The 17,584-nt window shown below is 34.0% G+C and overlaps 1 long non-coding RNA gene across 4 annotated transcripts; it reads right to left on the bottom strand.

Moving 5' to 3' along the window:
• Positions 1 to 2,132: 2,132 nt before the first annotated feature.
• On the bottom strand, positions 2,133 to 16,554 carry LOC109120434 (uncharacterized). 4 transcript variants are annotated; one of them, XR_002027873.3, is made up of 9 exons: positions 16,246 to 16,554; positions 15,999 to 16,149; positions 14,099 to 14,188; positions 12,797 to 12,866; positions 12,006 to 12,076; positions 10,957 to 11,045; positions 10,528 to 10,599; positions 3,038 to 3,458; positions 2,133 to 2,360 (listed from the first exon to the last, which is right to left on the bottom strand). It is a non-coding gene; the product is annotated as an uncharacterized lncRNA (long non-coding RNA). The 4 variants fall into 4 exon arrangements; XR_011221690.1 differs by lacking the exons at positions 10,957 to 11,045; positions 16,246 to 16,554 and adding an exon at positions 13,680 to 13,743 and having other exon boundaries at positions 15,999 to 16,134; XR_011221691.1 differs by lacking the exons at positions 10,957 to 11,045; positions 15,999 to 16,149; positions 16,246 to 16,554 and adding exons at positions 3,908 to 4,291; positions 13,680 to 13,743 and having other exon boundaries at positions 14,099 to 14,682.
• Positions 16,555 to 17,584: the final 1,030 nt, after the last annotated feature.

The raw sequence follows: 17,584 nt of genomic DNA, 5'->3' as shown, positions 1-17,584 counted from the left end.
AAGTGCAACAAAATAGCCTAGTCATAACATGTTTGCTATGGAGCGCAATTATACAAACTTTGCTATAACATACAAATATACATTTTGTGTTTGCTATATGTGAAAGTTGGTCTACTTTGTATCTATTTTAACTGAAAAGAGCCAAAAATATCCTTATACTTTAAGAAAAGGTTTAAATATACCCTTCATCAACCTATTTAGTTAAAAATATCCCTCAATCCACCTTTTTGGCCCACTCTTACCCTTCAAACTAACAGAATTTTAGTTAATTAATTTTATAATTGTTGTTATAATGATGTTGTATATTTTTATTTGCTGAATTTAGAATCCCACCTTTACTTCTTTGTTTAATCCACCTCATAACCCAATCATGCATCAAATTAAAACTAAAACACCCACCCCTTTCATTCTGAAAACCAAAAAAATACTAATTTCATTTCTGAGGAAGAGCCATTTCAGTTCTTCATGGACAGATTTCAAAGAAAAAAAGAAAAATCTATTACTCCAAAATTTCTATTTGCATAAAATTATTTATATAGTGTTTCCTAAATTCGTGTACCTACCATTCATCTGAAACAAAGTACATTTCTTTAAATTACAAATCTGATTATATTTATCCTGCAACAATTGACCGTGGTTTGGGAACAATATCATCTAGTGAGTATTAATTATAAATAAATTTCAATATTCAATTACCATAAATAATAAAGATAACTGTCAACTTTGATTTATTTGTCACAAAAATTTCTATCATGATCTGATCGACCAATCTAACAAAATTCAATTTTCATTAATATCAGTATTTGGTTAGACACAAATTAAAATGAAACAATGTTAGATTAAACTTTCAACAATAAGCTTTTGTATTTGTATTTGTATTGATTATAAACTGAAAATTCTAAAATAGTGTTACTTGCTAAAAGGTCGGATGTTTTAATTTGGTGCGCGATTAGGTCATGGGTTAGGTTTAATAAAGGGGTTAAGGTGGGATTCTAATTTCAGCAGATAAATTTTCCACATCATAATAATAATATTACTAAAATCAACCACTACAACATTTTAGGCCTGTAACCACCCAAGAAAAGTGTCGCCTAAACTATGCAAACTTGTGTCCGTTTATAAAAGGCCACACTTTGACTTTAGGGCACGCTTTTCCGGGAGTGTCCAAAAGAAGTATTACCTTAGAGTTTAGGCAACACTTTTCACGTGTTGCCTTATCAGCTACAGTTAAAAGCGTAGCCTAAAATATAAAAAGGCCACGCTTTTTCAACTACACTTAGAAGTGTTGTCTGCCAAGCTACACTTAAAAGCGTAGCCTAAAAGGTAAAAAGGGCTACACTTTTCCAGCTACGCTTAGAAGTGGTGACTGATCAAATACACTTAACACTTTGTTTGGACCATTGTTATCCATTGTGTCATAATGTATTTTATTGTATTGTACTCTATTTTATGATAGATACAATATTTGGTTAGATTGTATTGTTTGTTTGTTGTTTCGTAACATTTTAATTGTTTGATTTGATTGTATCGTACTATATTGTAATTTATAAATTTAATTAAATATCCTTAATTATTCTAGGGTAGGAGGTTTGATTGAGTTTAAATAATTAAGGTAAAGGGTGAAACAGTATTTTAAAATATTATGTAAAGATATAATTGGAAAAAGAAATAAAGTAATAATGGGAACACACCAAATTTATTGTTCCATAAAATAGGGGTTTTCATTGTTACGTAACAATGAAATTTAACAATACATTATAAGTAACAATCAAAAGAAACATTGTAAGTATAGTAACGATACAATACAATACAATGAATAACGATGATCCAAACATAGTCTAAAAGCATAGCTGAAAAGGTTAAAAGGCTACACTTTTGCTACTACGATTAGAAGTGTTACCTCTTAAGCTACGCTTAAAAGTTTCGCCTTACTAGCTACACTTTCAAGTGTGGCCTTTTCTTCCATATTGCCCACAATTTGAAAGTGTTGCATTTTCTATATGCATACCACAATATATAGTTCTATGGCTACACTTCTAAGTTCGGTAAGCTATAAAATATTTATATGCCACAATTTCTAATTAGAAACACCAATATTGTTTTGCAATAAATTATCTCAAGCATCAAATAGCTAATAAGTAGTTCAAATATATAAATTTGCAATAAACTTCAAAAGATAGTCTTGTGTACATACATATACTTATAAAACAATTTTCTAAATATATGTGTGCACGTGAATAGTTCAAAAAGTATACAAACATTTACAATAGTTCAAAAACTATTCATTGATCATCCACTTTAACTTCAATGAGATCAAATTATCTTGTGGGGATCCTTCAAATTTGAGCACCTATATTCCCCTTTAAACATTTAAAATGAAATATAATGAATAATCAAAACAAACCAAAAAATTAGATTGCAAAAGTTTGTATTAGTTAACTTTAAGAAAACATTAATAATTCACTATAAGAAGAACTAAGTCGTCAATACCTATAATTCACTTTATAGATTCGTACCATTTTAGAAGAGCAAAGCTGACAATTAAACAACACGAATACTTATTTTCTCAGAGTTTGGGGCTTCAACATTTCAAAAGAACAAAAATGATAATTATACAACACCAATACTTACTCTCTGGATTTACGTTCCCAGACTTCTACCTTTAGCATTTCAAAACACCATGGTGTATAAGACGATGGTAATCCAACTCTTAGATGAAACAACAAGAATTGTGCACTATATGACTCAATGGATGAAAAAACAGAGAGTCACAAAACACATAGAAAAATAACATAATAGATCAACAATGACCTACAAACATGTAGGACAGACCAACTGGGACCTAAAAACAGCTGACCACGAAGATCACTGGCAGACCTAAAAAAGGAAGCAAACGAGACGCCAAGAACAACATCATGCTAAGACCATATGGAGACCTTTCTCACCCCAGCGGAAGTATTGAAATGATAATATGCAACAGGCACCAGCACTACCAGGTATGTTATCTACAATTCACACACATAATATTTTTACTAACCTAGATATGCAGGAACATCCAGTCAAGGATACTGCTATGGAGGGCACCAGTAGAATTGCAACAGATCATGGAACCCAAATATTTCAAGAGAAAAAAAGTGAGTCATCTCTATCAGACACTCAAAATAAATTACTATGCAAAAGGTACAAGTCAAAACCAACTAAAATAACAAGATCATAGGTATTGACTCAATTCTCTCAATACCCCATCACCTCCATGTTATTGATGTTGATGTTGGTCTTACTGATGAAGTTCATGGAGGTATGAATGGGGGATGTCAGGAGAAAACCACTATCTTGCAGGAAGGGGTTACCAAAGGGGGGCACTTGACTCATGCTTAACATGGGATTGATCACACTAACCATAGGCATGACCTTAGAGCCTCTGCTACCACTACTTCAAGACAACCAGCCCGAATTTTCTGAAAAATCACAGCCAAATGCAAAGTGCAGATACTGGTCAGTTACAGGAAAATTTAGAGTATTGACATCAATCTAGTAAATTGTGATACTATCCAGTGCAAGAGGTCGAAATACTAGCATTCCAGAGTAAGTCAAGCAATACAGAGCTCTATGTAAGATTTATCAAGTAGAGCCATTCTAATAAATGACAAGAAACATATAGTAAAGAAACATATTTGGATATACTCAAACTTGTCCTTCTTATAGTTCTCCACAAACGCCTTACCATTTTCCATGTCAAAGTTCAGGACCACGTAAAATTGTGAAACTTTTTCTAGTAGAAGTACAAGATGGGACAAAGTTGTGTTATCAATAATTTCTAGAATTTCTGTCACTATAAAAGAGAGAGAGAGAGAGAGAGAAAGAGAGAGAGAGAGAGAGAGAAAAGAGTTAAGAACCAAAAAAATACCTTTTGAAGAATTGGATCATGAGTTGACCCTTAAGAATTTTGAATATTTCGGCCTCTTAGAGGTTGTGCGCTACTTTCATCAACCGGTGAAACAAGGTTAGATCCAACAACCCTTGGTATATCTTGAACATTCAATCCAGAGTTGTTTTGCAGCAATTGACTAAAAAAATATAGCATTTCATCTCTCATTTCATTCATTTCTTCCTTCAGAGAACTGATTCATTAGCATGCTTTTTATTTTATCTTGTTAATTTTCTCATCTTTTTTCAGAGAACTTGTTGATCTGCCATAGCACCTAAGTCGTCCAGGCTTCTCCTTTCAAAACACTGCCTTGAAGGCATCATCAGCTGTTTTTCCAGAATTTTGACGATTTTGAAGTTCAGCCTATGAAGATAACATAGCATATGCAGAAAAATCACTGATAGTCCATATAAGAGTTGCTCGCATTTGAAAAGTTTGATTTCTTGAAGCATCATATGTTTCAACCCCAAAATCCCACAATTATTTTAACTCATGTATCAATGGTTGTAAGTAAATATCAATGTCATTTACCAGGTGATTGCGGCCCAGGTTTAAGTAAAAAAAGTATAGAATATTCAGATTTCATGCACATCCAAGACCACAAATTATACACCATCAACATAACTGGCCATGTGCTATGTGATATACTCATGGTTCGAAATGGATTGAACCCATCACTTGACAAACCAAGTCTCACATCGCGACAATCTAGTGTAAAATCTGGATGCAACCTATCAAAATCTTTCCATGCTAGACCATCAGCAGGATGCCTTAACTTTTCATCTTCTGAACGCTCCTCCTTATGCCACCTCAAAGAATATGCCGTCTTTGAGCAAATAAATAACCTTTTGAGTCTATGAATTAATGGAGAGTGTCTCAAATTCTTTGCTAAAACTCGATGTTGTTTTTTTTGAAGGCTCAAGTTTACTATTAACTTCAGGAGATTTAATATATCGTGAAGCTCCACAAGTATGACAAAATTCATCATCTTTATGATCATTCCTGAACAACATGCAATCATTGGGACATGCATCAATTTTCTCATAATCAAGACCAAGATTCTTAACCATATATTTTGTTTTGTCGTAAGAAGAAGGAATATTCAACTAGGAAATTGCCTCTTTTAATAACTCTAAAAGAGAAGTGAATGATTCATTGCTCCATCCATGTAGACACTTCAGCAAGTATAAATGAAGTGTGAATGATAATTTAGAGAATCTTGTAGTACAACAAGGATATAATTCTTGGCTTGCCTCTTCAACTAAGTTATAGAATTTCTTGGCATCTTCATTTGGACCATCATAAACTCCTTCAGTCTGTGCAACATCTCTAAATTAATCATTCAACAACCCATCTATATCATCATGCGAGCAATCCATATCATCATCAACATTAAAATTGAAATCTCATTCCCCGTGATTGATCCATCTAGTATAGCCTTTAACAAATCCATTGTTATTAGATGACAAATCCATCTATTATGACTATGGGTAACTAAACTCCATAACTAGGGTTGTGGGAACCATAGGCAAATAATGAGGTAAAACCTAACTAAAATAACAACTCTAGAATAGTGTCTTGCATGTATTAATAATTCTTTTGCCTAGAAGTCTTTTTAACGAATGGACAACATTAGAACTCGCCTTAATGCTACTTACCGGACCAAGGAGGTAGATAATAGGAAAATAATTATTAACATAGATTTAGTGAATACTATCTAATAGGCTAGTATTGATTGGTACGAGGTAATAACTTAGTCAAATATCGAATACGACGCTTAATATGAGGTAAAGATAAGGGTTAGGATAACAACACACATAGCCGTACCAAGGTGCAAAGTGAAATTTTCTAGATGCCGAACCAAGGATTTAGAAATACCTAACTTATCACTTTGCATGCAAGATACTAGGAAAGAATTGTTATAATTAGACTTATCAAGTTATGAACTTGTGGGGAACATGTAAACCCTAGTTACTTTGATTAATTGATTAAACTCCAACATACGAAGCTGTTAAGTGTCTCTATTAATTTCGCTAGTTATTTTCATTTTTTTAGAAATAGAAATCCCCCTTTTATTGTTTTTGCTTTCCAAGGAAGTAATTGACTGAACAATAGTAATAGAAGATTGAAGTTAAGTCTAAAATATTTTCATTGTGGAAACGATCCCAACCTCACTAGTTGGGTTATTTACTTGACACGACCGCTTTACCTCTTATTTGAGAAGTAAATTTGAGCGTATCAAATTTTGGCGCCGCTGCCGGGGATTATAGCTTTTAGATTATCTTAAACTTATTACTATAGTTTAGTTGATATTTTCTTGATTTTACTTTGTTTTATTGATTTTGATTTGTGCAGAACCTACCTCCTTGTATGCCAAATACACGAAGAGGAAGAGAACCCTTGTTTCCCTACGATCACGAATTAGAGCGTATACGACACAACATGAATCAAAACTTGGGAATCAATGATGATGATCCAAACCAGAACATCCCAGCTCCGGTTGATGTTCATGGTCAGTTATTACCCGATGCTCTGGTTGAACACCAACAGAGGGGACAAAATCCCGCTCCACGGCCCCAAGCATACTACTGAGGGTATGACAACATAGCAGACTTTGATGGGCCACTTGTCTTGCCTCCTTTACCACCAGGACATACTTTTGTGGTAACTAGTAGCCTGATGCAAATGCTCACTGCCAGAGGTTTGTTTTTAGGGCTAACTTCTGAGGATCCACACGCCCATATAGCAAAGGTAAGGGCAGTGTGTAAAAGTTGTGTAGAGTGGCCTGACTTGGACTTGAATGTAATAGGGCTTAGAGTGTTTCCTCTCTCACTGACGGGAGAGGCTGCTATATGGTTCACTGAGCTCCCTTATAACTCAATTTTCACTTGGAACCAACTAAGGGATGTGTTCTTAGCACGCTACTATCCGGTCTCCAAGAAACTAAACCACAAAGTTAGAGTGAACAACTTTGTGGCCCTACCAGGAGATTCAGTTAGTAGTTCTTGGGATAGATTCACTTCGTTCTTAAGAAGTGTCCCAAATCAACGTATAGATGACGAGTCACTGAAGGAATAGTTCTATCGAGGACATGATGATAATAATAAACCAATATTGGGAACTTTAGCAGGTGGATCTTATGGGGAGTGCCCTTATGCTGAGATTGCTGAAAAATTAGTGAAAATCTCCCAGAATAATAAAGCTTGGAGTAGTAGGAAGTCAGATACCGGGAGACATACCTTCACAGACAGTCCACTCACAACCCAGCCACAGATGAGATTCGTGAAGAAACGACTCCGATGAGAACTGAGCTTGGGTTGGTACTAAAACATATCACAGGGGTGCAAAAAAGATAAATGCAGTTTACTACTTGCCTAAACCACCACCTCCTAATGATGAATGTTATTATGCGGAGGATTCCTATGCAGTTAATGATCAGACGGGGGGTTTCCGACTGAGCGCCCAAGGCTCAAATCAGGATAATTGGCGCCAAGGTCAAGGGAACGAAGGTCGGATCTATGGTAACTATAACCGTGAGGGTCATTATGTCCGAGATGGAAACTACAACCGCAACAACTTCAACAGGGGTAACTATGGTAACAGAAATGATAGGAATGTTCCCTATGTCCCTCCTCAAAATCGTGATGTTACACCTAGGGATGGTGGAGATAGAATGGCGCGAGTTGAGGATATTGCACAAAATGATGAGGAGGTTCAGTGATAGTGATGAGTACATTAAAGAATAAAGGTGTGATTTAGCAGGTATTGGGCAACAAGTCAATACATATGCAATATCGATTAAGCAAATCGAGTTGCAAATGGCCAAATTATCTGCGACTATGAACACACGGAAACTGGACACTCTTCCTAGCAACACTGTCCAAAATCCGAAAAATGATGCACACTGTATGGCAATCACTACTCGGGTTGGTATGCAAACCATTGACCTACCTATGCCGTCTAATGAGGAAAAGGGGAGAAATGATGATAAGGTGGTAAAGGGTAGTGGTGAAGCAGAAGAGAGCAGTGGAAAAGATGCAAAAGTCCCTATGAAGGTGATTCCTATGCCTAGACCACCACAACCCTTCCCTCAGAGATTAGTGAAACATACTGAGGATGGTAAATATCGGCGTTTTATAATAATGATGAAGCAGCTTTCTATCAATGTCCCTTTGGTAGAAGCTCTATAACAAATGCCCGGTTATGCCAAGTTTATGAAAGATCTAGTTACAAAGAAAAGATCGGTCACTTTCGAGGATGATGATAGACTGCAACATTGTAGTGATATTGCTACAAGATCCCTCGTACAAAAGAAAGAAGATCCGAGTGCATTCACTATTCCTTGTACAGTTGGGTCATTACATTTTGAGAAAGCATTATGTGATCTGGGGGCAAGCATAAGTCTCATGCCCCTCTCGATTTACAAGAAGTTGGGTTTCGGTGACCCAAAACCCACTGCGATGTGGCTACTGATGGCTGATCGAATAGTGAAAAGGCCTATAGGGATACGCCATGATGTGCTAGTAAAAGTGGATTCATTCATATTTCCGGCAGATTTTGTTATTCTTTTGTGAAGTCGATTTTGAAGTGCCTATTATTCTTGGGAGGCCATTCCTTGCTACAGGTAGAGTCGTAGTTGATATGGAAAAGGGGCAAATGAAATTTTGGTTGAACAATGAAGAAGCGACCTTTAATGTTCTAGGAACATGAGGCAGAGTGGTGAGCTCCAATCGGTATCCGCCATATCCCACAAAGAAAAGATGAAGAAGGAGAATGAACAAAAAAGTGCAGAATAAGAGTTTATGGTTGGGGATTTTGCACTTTTATATAGATTTGGGTTTCCTTGTCTTCCGGGCAAGCTCAAGCCCAAACGGACTGGCCCTTACTTGATCACCCAAGTATTCCTTCATGGAGCAGTTGAGTTAAAAACCAAGAAGTGAGTGCGGTTTAAGGTGAATAGAGAACTAATAAAACTCTATTTTGGGCATACTGCATCGGTGAATGAAGTGATAGAGGCATACCATCTTGATGAAGGCTGAGTAATCAAGTGTCCTCTGTCGTGCCGCGACGTTAAATCAGGCGCTTGTTGGGAGGCAACCCAATACTTATAGTTTTTCTTTCTAGTAATGGTAGCATTTTCTACTAATGGGTTTTTAATTTGCAATCACATCACCAGGAAATTCTCTAGAAAATTACTCTGCAGCAGTCACTGATGGATATAAAGACGGTCCGTTGTGACCACGATGATCCGTCGCGAGGTCCGTCGACCCAACCGCGTTTTGACAGATTTCCAGCAAATAGAATCCTTGTTTAATTAGGTTTTTATTTTCTATAAATAGTTCGAAAAACCTCGTTTTTGAGGTTAGACTCTAGATTATTAGGTTAGACTCTGTATTATGAGGTTAGACTCTGGATCATTGTTAGACCTTTGAATATTGGGAGACTCTTGATTATTTTGTAGACTCTTTGAGAGATTATTGATGATCTTGAGACTTTTATCATTGATTATTGGTGATTTTTGCTAATTAATCAAGTGAACTTTTGGATTTTACTCTTTCTCATCGAAGTAAGTGCATTCATTCTCATATCACATATTTGAATATTGTGATTATGACTATGGGTAACTAAACTCCATAACTAGGGTTGTGGGAACCATAGGCAAATAATGAGGTAAAACCTAACTAAAATAACAACTCTAGAATAGTGTCTTGCATGTATTAATAATTCTTTCACTTAGAAGTCTTTTTAACGGATGGCCAACGTTAGAACTCGCCTTAATGCTACTTGCCGGACCAAGGAAGTAGATAATAGGAAAAGAATTATTAACATAGATTTAGTATATACAATCTAATAGGCTAGTATTGATTGGTACGAGGTAATAACTTAGTCAAATATCGAATACGACGCTTAATATGAGGTAAAACTAAGGGTTAGGATAGCAACACACGTAGCCGGACCAAGGTGCGGAGTGAAATTTTCTAGATGTCGGACCAAGGATTTAGAAATACATAACTTATCACTTTGCATGCAACATACTAGGAAAGAATTGTTATAGTTAGACTTATCAAGTTATGAACTTGTGGGGAACATGGAAACCCTAGTTACTTTGACTAATTGATTAAACTCCAACATTTGAAGTTGTTAAGTGTCTCTTTCAATTTCGCTAGTTATTTTCATTTATTTTGAAATAGAAACCCCCATTTTATTATTTTTGCTTTCAAAGGAAGTAATTGACTGAACAATAGTAATAGTTGATTGAAGTTAATTGTAAACTATTTTCCTCGTGGGAAGGATCCCAACCTCAGTAGTTGGGTTATTTACTTGAACGAACGCTTTACTTCTTATCTGAGAAGTAAATTTGAGCGTATCAATCTTCATAAGAGTAAGCAAAATCTAAGAATGATTCAAATATACTCTTTTCTATATCTTGCTAACTTCATCCAATCCTTGGATGGGAAATTTGAATTCCTAGAAGAAGATCGATGTTTAATCTTTCGGTAAGTAACAATTATTATATTATTTACTACTTCGCAAATAACTTCTAAAATTTATGAGTATGTTCTCAGAATCAGACGTTATGACATGATAAAAATTCTTACCTAGTTATGACACTTATGCTAGTCGAAATCATATCTTGAATCCTCCACAAATGTTTTTGAATGTTGATTACACTACCAAAGAAAAATAAGTAAAATTAATAGGATATAAAGAATTAAAAAAAGAAATTAAATTAATATGGTAGACTCGATTAGATGAACTAATCAAGATTAAAAAGTTCTATGAAGAAGCAGTTTTAAGTTGTACAACTAGCTCCTCTCACAATCTATTCATAGTTAACTGTATGTAAATATACTTGAAGTACATATTTCTAAGTAACATAGATTATATGGAGATAACTAGCCCATAAAATTATGTAATCGATGTTTACATGTTTGACAATAGATAACTAGCATCCAGATATGTAGTTGCTCTAAGTGAAGAAATTAAAAGCAAAACATTAGAGTGGCAATAATATTGAAGCTTCATACCTTTTATTTATGGTAGAGGAGTTCTAAAATGCATACTAGAACAGCATAACCAGCATTCTCTAACATGTTTTCCATAAAATCATTAAAATCTACAAAAATGTGTACACAAATAGAATGAAATTTGTGGCAGTGACAAAATCTTACGACTAAGAAGTTTCAAAACCATTGGACAAAGAACCTAAACCTAAAGTTGATGACTCCATAGGCTTAAGGTTCAAATCACGATCCATTAATATAGAATTGATAAAATTATCTTCAATCAACAACACAACCAGTATAACCTGTACAACCAATCAGATAAGCTGTGGCAGCCTGTGCAAATAGTACTATAAGTGGTTGTCATGGATTTCCTAATTCTTGGTGATCAGTTATTGTCTGGAGGGTAACTTAACAACTAACTTTTTAAAAGTAACTTATATAGTGTGTAAAGTTTAGTTGCTTTAATGCGACAAAATATTTTTTGAGTATACTATCTCACTTGCTCACAATATATAGTCCATACGAACTGTACTAAAATAAATGCAAACAAAGACAAACTATGTTTGATTAAATTGAACATTAACACTTGAAGCCTCATAGTATCAAATAGCATTTGAGAATAATCAGATAGAGATATACAATGAATAAGTTAAAAGATGTTGAAAAGATAAATGAGCCACACTTTGAGAGAAAGGTAAACAACCAGATTTTACAAATTTATTTCAAGACCCCGTAACACATAGCAGGCACACTTAAAAATGTGACTGAAAGAACTACAAACCTGTCACAACCCTAAAATGGGTGTGATGGCACTCGTCTAACCCACCAAGACAAGTCATCCTAAAACCCAAAATCTAACAAAGTGCGGAAGTAAATGACAATCCAACAACAATTTCTATTATGAAACCAAGTAATATTAATTCAATCCCAAAACCAGGTTGTCACGTGCAAAAGCCTCTAATATAAACATTAGAATTGAAAAAAATAGAAGTCTAAAATGAAGTTGTCTTTCAAGTAAAAACAAAGTCATAAACTGGAGTAGGAAGTTCGCTGAGATGACAAGAAGCTACCTCACAACCCTCCACAAGATGCCTCAGAAACGAAAAGAATGACAGGAATCACGAAGATTCGAGCTCGTAACCTATACAAAAATGTAGAAGCAAGGGGTGAGTACCAAACCACGCGGTACCCAATAAGCAAACCTCTAAACACAAGTTAGCTGAACAAAATACGGGCACTCCTTACACCCTATCTAAACCTCCACGCTACAGTCTAACAGTTTACAGTTTACCAAACGCAAAACTCAATAACCACACTCTATCAGTTTACACATTCTCAATAACAACTCAATATTCAACAGTCACAAGCTTCAAAGAGAAACACTCACAAGATCAGCAAAACACGTGTTCAAGTTCATCAATAATAAATGTGCAATGCCATGAGATGTAATGTCAAGTATAGTGATGCATGTCTTCCCTAACGATACACACCCGCTGTCTCTCAGTCCAGGACCCATGGGGGACATATCTATCCATGCATCTGTCGCGGCGCACGACACAACACGACCCTCGATAATAGTAACCTTCGCAGCGCGCGATACGTCCCTCAAAATATGATATCCATCGCAGCGTGTGATACGACCCTCGAAATGATACATCCTTATAACAATCATGTCTCAGATACAATGCAATTGACATGCTCAAATGAAAATGAGGAGATAACCATTTTGATAACAAAGCGCAAGTTACTACGAGGAATACAACACCAACAAATAAGCAACAAGTCTCCAAGTCATTCTCAACACTATACAAGGAAATACACGAATTTCATACACTTAACAAGGATTTAGAAATTCACTTGCCTTAGCCAATCAAATAATCACTCTATGACTTGAGTCTTTCCTTTCCGTTGAGCTTCCGAATCGATGCAACCTATTCAAGTATATATTCACAATAAGATTTCGAAACTAACAACACCCACCTTATCACGTGTTTGACATTCACCTTAAAAATTCACCCAAATTTATAAGCAAGTTCATAATTTTCGATGCCCATTAACTTGTGAATTCTTCCAATTCCTTCAAATATCGTAATGACATTCCCCAGCATATTATACACCTAATATTTAGTTACCTATTTTTATGTATCAAATCTAGAATTACATGGTGATGATAACATAACAAATTGCAAATTTTTTGAAATTACTGGTCATGAAATCAATGGTTAAAATCAATAAACCCAAAGGCCTTAATGTATATAGTAACAATCTAAACCATGTAGTGAGCATTCAACTTAATTATTATTTGAAATGTTGGTAGCACGTATGAAAATTATACACATATATAAATTCCTAACCAACCAATTCCCTTATCGACCAATTGATATCCAATAATTTTATACTAATACTAGTAACGTTAACACTATCCTTTGTCCCTAAGTTTACAAGTCTCCAGAATGATGATAATATCATCACCTCTACCACCTTCACTTTTATCATATGTACCACATTAATTTAATAATAAAAACAAAACAATGGTGGCCTTACTACTTTCAACAATTTGATTGGCCAGGACCATATTGATATAAGATCTGCCATTTTTTTCTTAATTCCCACAACCCCTTTTCAATTTTTTTATGCTATTATAATTTTATTATATACATATATAGTTAGCATTTAATGAAAGCAAAATAATTATGAAGAGGAATTAATTCAATTGCATGCATGGAGAGATTAAAATTCCTTACCTTCAGCAATATGTAGTCGGCTATAAACCCTTCCTCCGTTCTATCTATAAATCCTTCATCCGTTCTGTTTTACTTTTCAAAATTAATTAGTACTAAAAGTGATAGGTTTTATCCACATATTTTATTAAATATAGTCTAAAGGGTATAGGGTCTTAAATAAATTATCACTTTAGTCCATAAACTATTGATTAATTAACTTAAGTTAAACAAATATTCAAAATTCTTAAGAGGAGCTTTTGGGTCATTACAAAACCATCTTGAAAAAACTAGAAGAAGACTAAGTTACCTTTAAGACAACAGATCAAATGGTATCAACTAACAAACTGATACAAACTAGAAGCTCAATATTTCAGTCACAATAACGCATAACACTCTTATTCTGAAACACAAAAGGACAAATTAAAGGTAAATAGATGTACCTCTCTCGGAGCAACGAACTCGGGATAGGGACGAAACCAGGAGCGTCTTCAAACTACAGAGCTCATTGTTCTGCCTCTAATGTCCACTGCCTAATAATAAAAGGAAAAAAAATTAGCATATGAATAAAAAACAACCAAATAAAATAATATTCACGGATCTGTATGTCTTGATATTTGAGTCTGAAAATTGTGGTGCTTATGAACTGTCTTTTAATGTCTATCTTTGAAAAAAATCATTTTGATATGAGAGTGCTGCTGCGATCATTGTTGATCATAAAAAAGTGTATAATTATTTTGGCATCTATATTTCGACAAATGGCATAAGGTTTTATGTTCAGAAATCTGAGCCTGAATAATCTTTAGGTCTTCTTTATCGGTGAGAGAGTTGGAGTAGGAATGGGTAAGACTAGGAAGCATGCTCAGCAACAGGCAGCTGAGAATGCACTTCGGAACATGGCTGGTATGATCCTTTTTGAAATGCCACTGTAAATTTCTTGGTTTAACCTGTGTTTCAAGAATCCTAAGCTAATACTATGATGGAGATTCTTTTTCCTTGGTTAAACTTGTTTCAAGAATATTGTTCTAATACTGACTTCGTACAAAAAAAGCTATATAGTTTCGCTAGAAAGTCAATTCTATACTGACTTCTTACAAAATATGACACCTAAGACGTCACAGAATAAAAAGTTGCAGGAGAACAAAATTAGTAAAAGGAAGCTCTGATTAATTAGAATTTACATCGTAATATATATATACATATATATATGTATAGATATGTATATATGTATATATATATATATGTATATATATATATATGTGTGTGTGTGTGTGTGTGTGTGTATATATATATGTGTGTATGTATATATGTATACACACACACGTGTGTGTGTGTGTGCGCGCGCATATATATGTGTTAGAATCTTAGAAAAACATAATGGACATCATGTGCACAAATAAAAGCCCGTCAGAGAAGGACAATACTTTTTTATCTATTTCAGCCGTTACGTAGACTCCATCTAACAGACACTGAAAGTCAAGCAAACAAGATAGTGAAGTGACAAACAAATTTCGAGGTCAAGTAACAAAGAAATAGTTAAAATCAATTGTTCTTATTTATATGAAAAAAGTCCACAATAAAATTTCTAAGTTTGATGTCCTTAATAAACTTGAATCACTCATCTAAGTTAAGGGTATGTCTGGAGTAGTACTAACAACTGTCTGGATTGTTCCGAGTTTGAAAAAATTCAAAATCCCAATAAATATCACTTTCCTACCAGTTTGAAAGAGTTACATTTGCATAGGTTTACCCTGAGACCTGCTTTGTTGTCAGCAATCGCGAATTGCGTGAGCTTGAAAATATGGAGATTATACACTCTACTTTCCTCGAGGCCGAGTGGGAAACAAGTGAGGACATTTGTCAAAGTTTTAAGACTTCACATTTATCAGATGTCTTTGTTACAGAATGACAAGTTGATAAGGAAACTTTTCCCAACCTTGTGTAATTAATACTAGAACATTATCACGGGCTTATGCAGATCCCTTCTGCATTTGGGGATATAGACATTTTAAAGTCCATTCGGGTGGTTCAAACTAGCCGTCACCTTGGAAATTCAGCCACATAATAAGTATGTTTTTAAGAAATCAACAGGAAAAGAAGATCAGATAATTGAAGGCAGTTCTCTTATTTGCATCAACATTCATTTCTTCATACACACCAAAAACCACATGTTTACCTCTGTGTTTTATTTAATCATACATATAAATATGATATTTAAACAATAGTTGCTACTCCAAAGTAATTAGATTTAACATAACAATCTCACTTCAATCAACTAAACCAAAAAGAAAAAACACAAGTAAAATAGAACCAGGAAAATCCTGTAAAGAGCAGGGAGCTTACGATACTAACTGACTCAAAGTCTTCCGAGTGGTAATCCCTCTTTCACCTTTGCTGAATGTGCGTAAGGCTCACTTTGTTATTCATATTTTCGCAACTTTCTTCTCCTACTTTGGAATTTAATCTATAAAAACCCCAAATTAATCTATTCCTTCTAAACACAAAACAAAAATCAAATCAATTGACAGGAAAACTGTTTTTAGTTCAATCTTAAGAAGGAAAAAAAATAATATCGACTATTGAATCTTACCCTTGTTGAAATCAGTAGTTGCGCTTGAAAATAACGATATTGGAGGAATCTTCAGCTTCCACCCGTCATTTCTTCAGCTTCCACCCGTCATTTCTTCAGCTTCAACTCTTCATCTTCAACTCAGTTTGCCTTTCTTCAGTTATTCCCCTTAGCTCAGTTCTTCATCTAAAGTTGAGTTCTTCGATATCAATTCTCAGCTTAATCTCCATCCTAGTTCGTTGATATCAATTCTTCACCTTTAGTTCTTCATCTAAAGTTCGTCGATAATGTTTGGAGAAAGAGTAACACCGATAATGTTTGGAGAAATCTGGAGAAAGAGTAAAGTAAAAAGCTTTTTTGGAGAAAGAGTAAAGTTGGAGAAAGAGAAAAGATAATGTTTTATTAATTTTTGGCCAATCAAAATGGGAGGGAGAGTTGGAAATATTGGCGGGAATATAAAATTTTAGTGAAATTTTTAAAGCCACACTTGTAATGTGTAGTTTTTACATTATAAAAAATAGGACACTTTAAAAGGGTTGCCATATAATAAATAACTAGTGTACTAAGGCGCGCTTCGCGCGGTTATAAAAAAAATCAAAAAAAATTACATATCAATATTAATAGTTACTTTAATAAAAAGAAATTTCTGTTAATCACATAAGCTATGAAAAATATTTAGATTAAATATGAAATTTATTAAGAAATCAATATATGTGAACTTCAGAAAGTTAAATATTAAAATAAACTTCATAGATAAAAAGGAATGGTAATATGAATTGGGTAATATTAGAACTACTTAAGTGTAAACTTGTGATCATTTTTTTTTCTTTTTTATTTGAGATTTTCTTAGTATAATTTATATTTATTTATGTAAACTTGAAATCTGATCGTTCCATTATGCTTATTTGTAATCTTTTTAAATTATATTCTTAGTATAGTTTTTCGGTAATGTGTAACTCGGATTGCTATTAATCGTTAGTATTCATGACTATATAGTTAGCCAACACTATTAAAAATCATTATCCACAATTATTATTACTTTTCCTCATCACACCCAATCATCACATTTTTTAATTATTTTTATTGTACAATATTAGATTAATTTAATGTTTGTATTAATAATTTTTTAATAATTAAATTTTAAATAAAGAAAATTTTTAACAATCTTAATTAGTTAAATTTCATATCTTCTTCTTCTTCTTGTTGTTGTTGTTATTATTATTATTATTTTTATTATTGTTATTATACTTAGGTTTAGATATTCAATTATTTTTGGGACAACTTATATTGGAAAAAAATGTAAAATCTAAAAATAACATAAAAGAGAACAAAAGAGAGAATTAACTACGCAAAAAAGATT

The sequence above is a fragment of the Solanum lycopersicum genome, chromosome 6 (genome assembly GCF_036512215.1).
Source record: "Solanum lycopersicum chromosome 6, SLM_r2.1".
Lineage (NCBI taxonomy): Eukaryota > Viridiplantae > Streptophyta > Magnoliopsida > Solanales > Solanaceae > Solanum > Solanum lycopersicum.
Note: the sequence above shows the minus strand (reverse complement) of the source record. Positions and strands in the feature narration are given on the sequence as shown.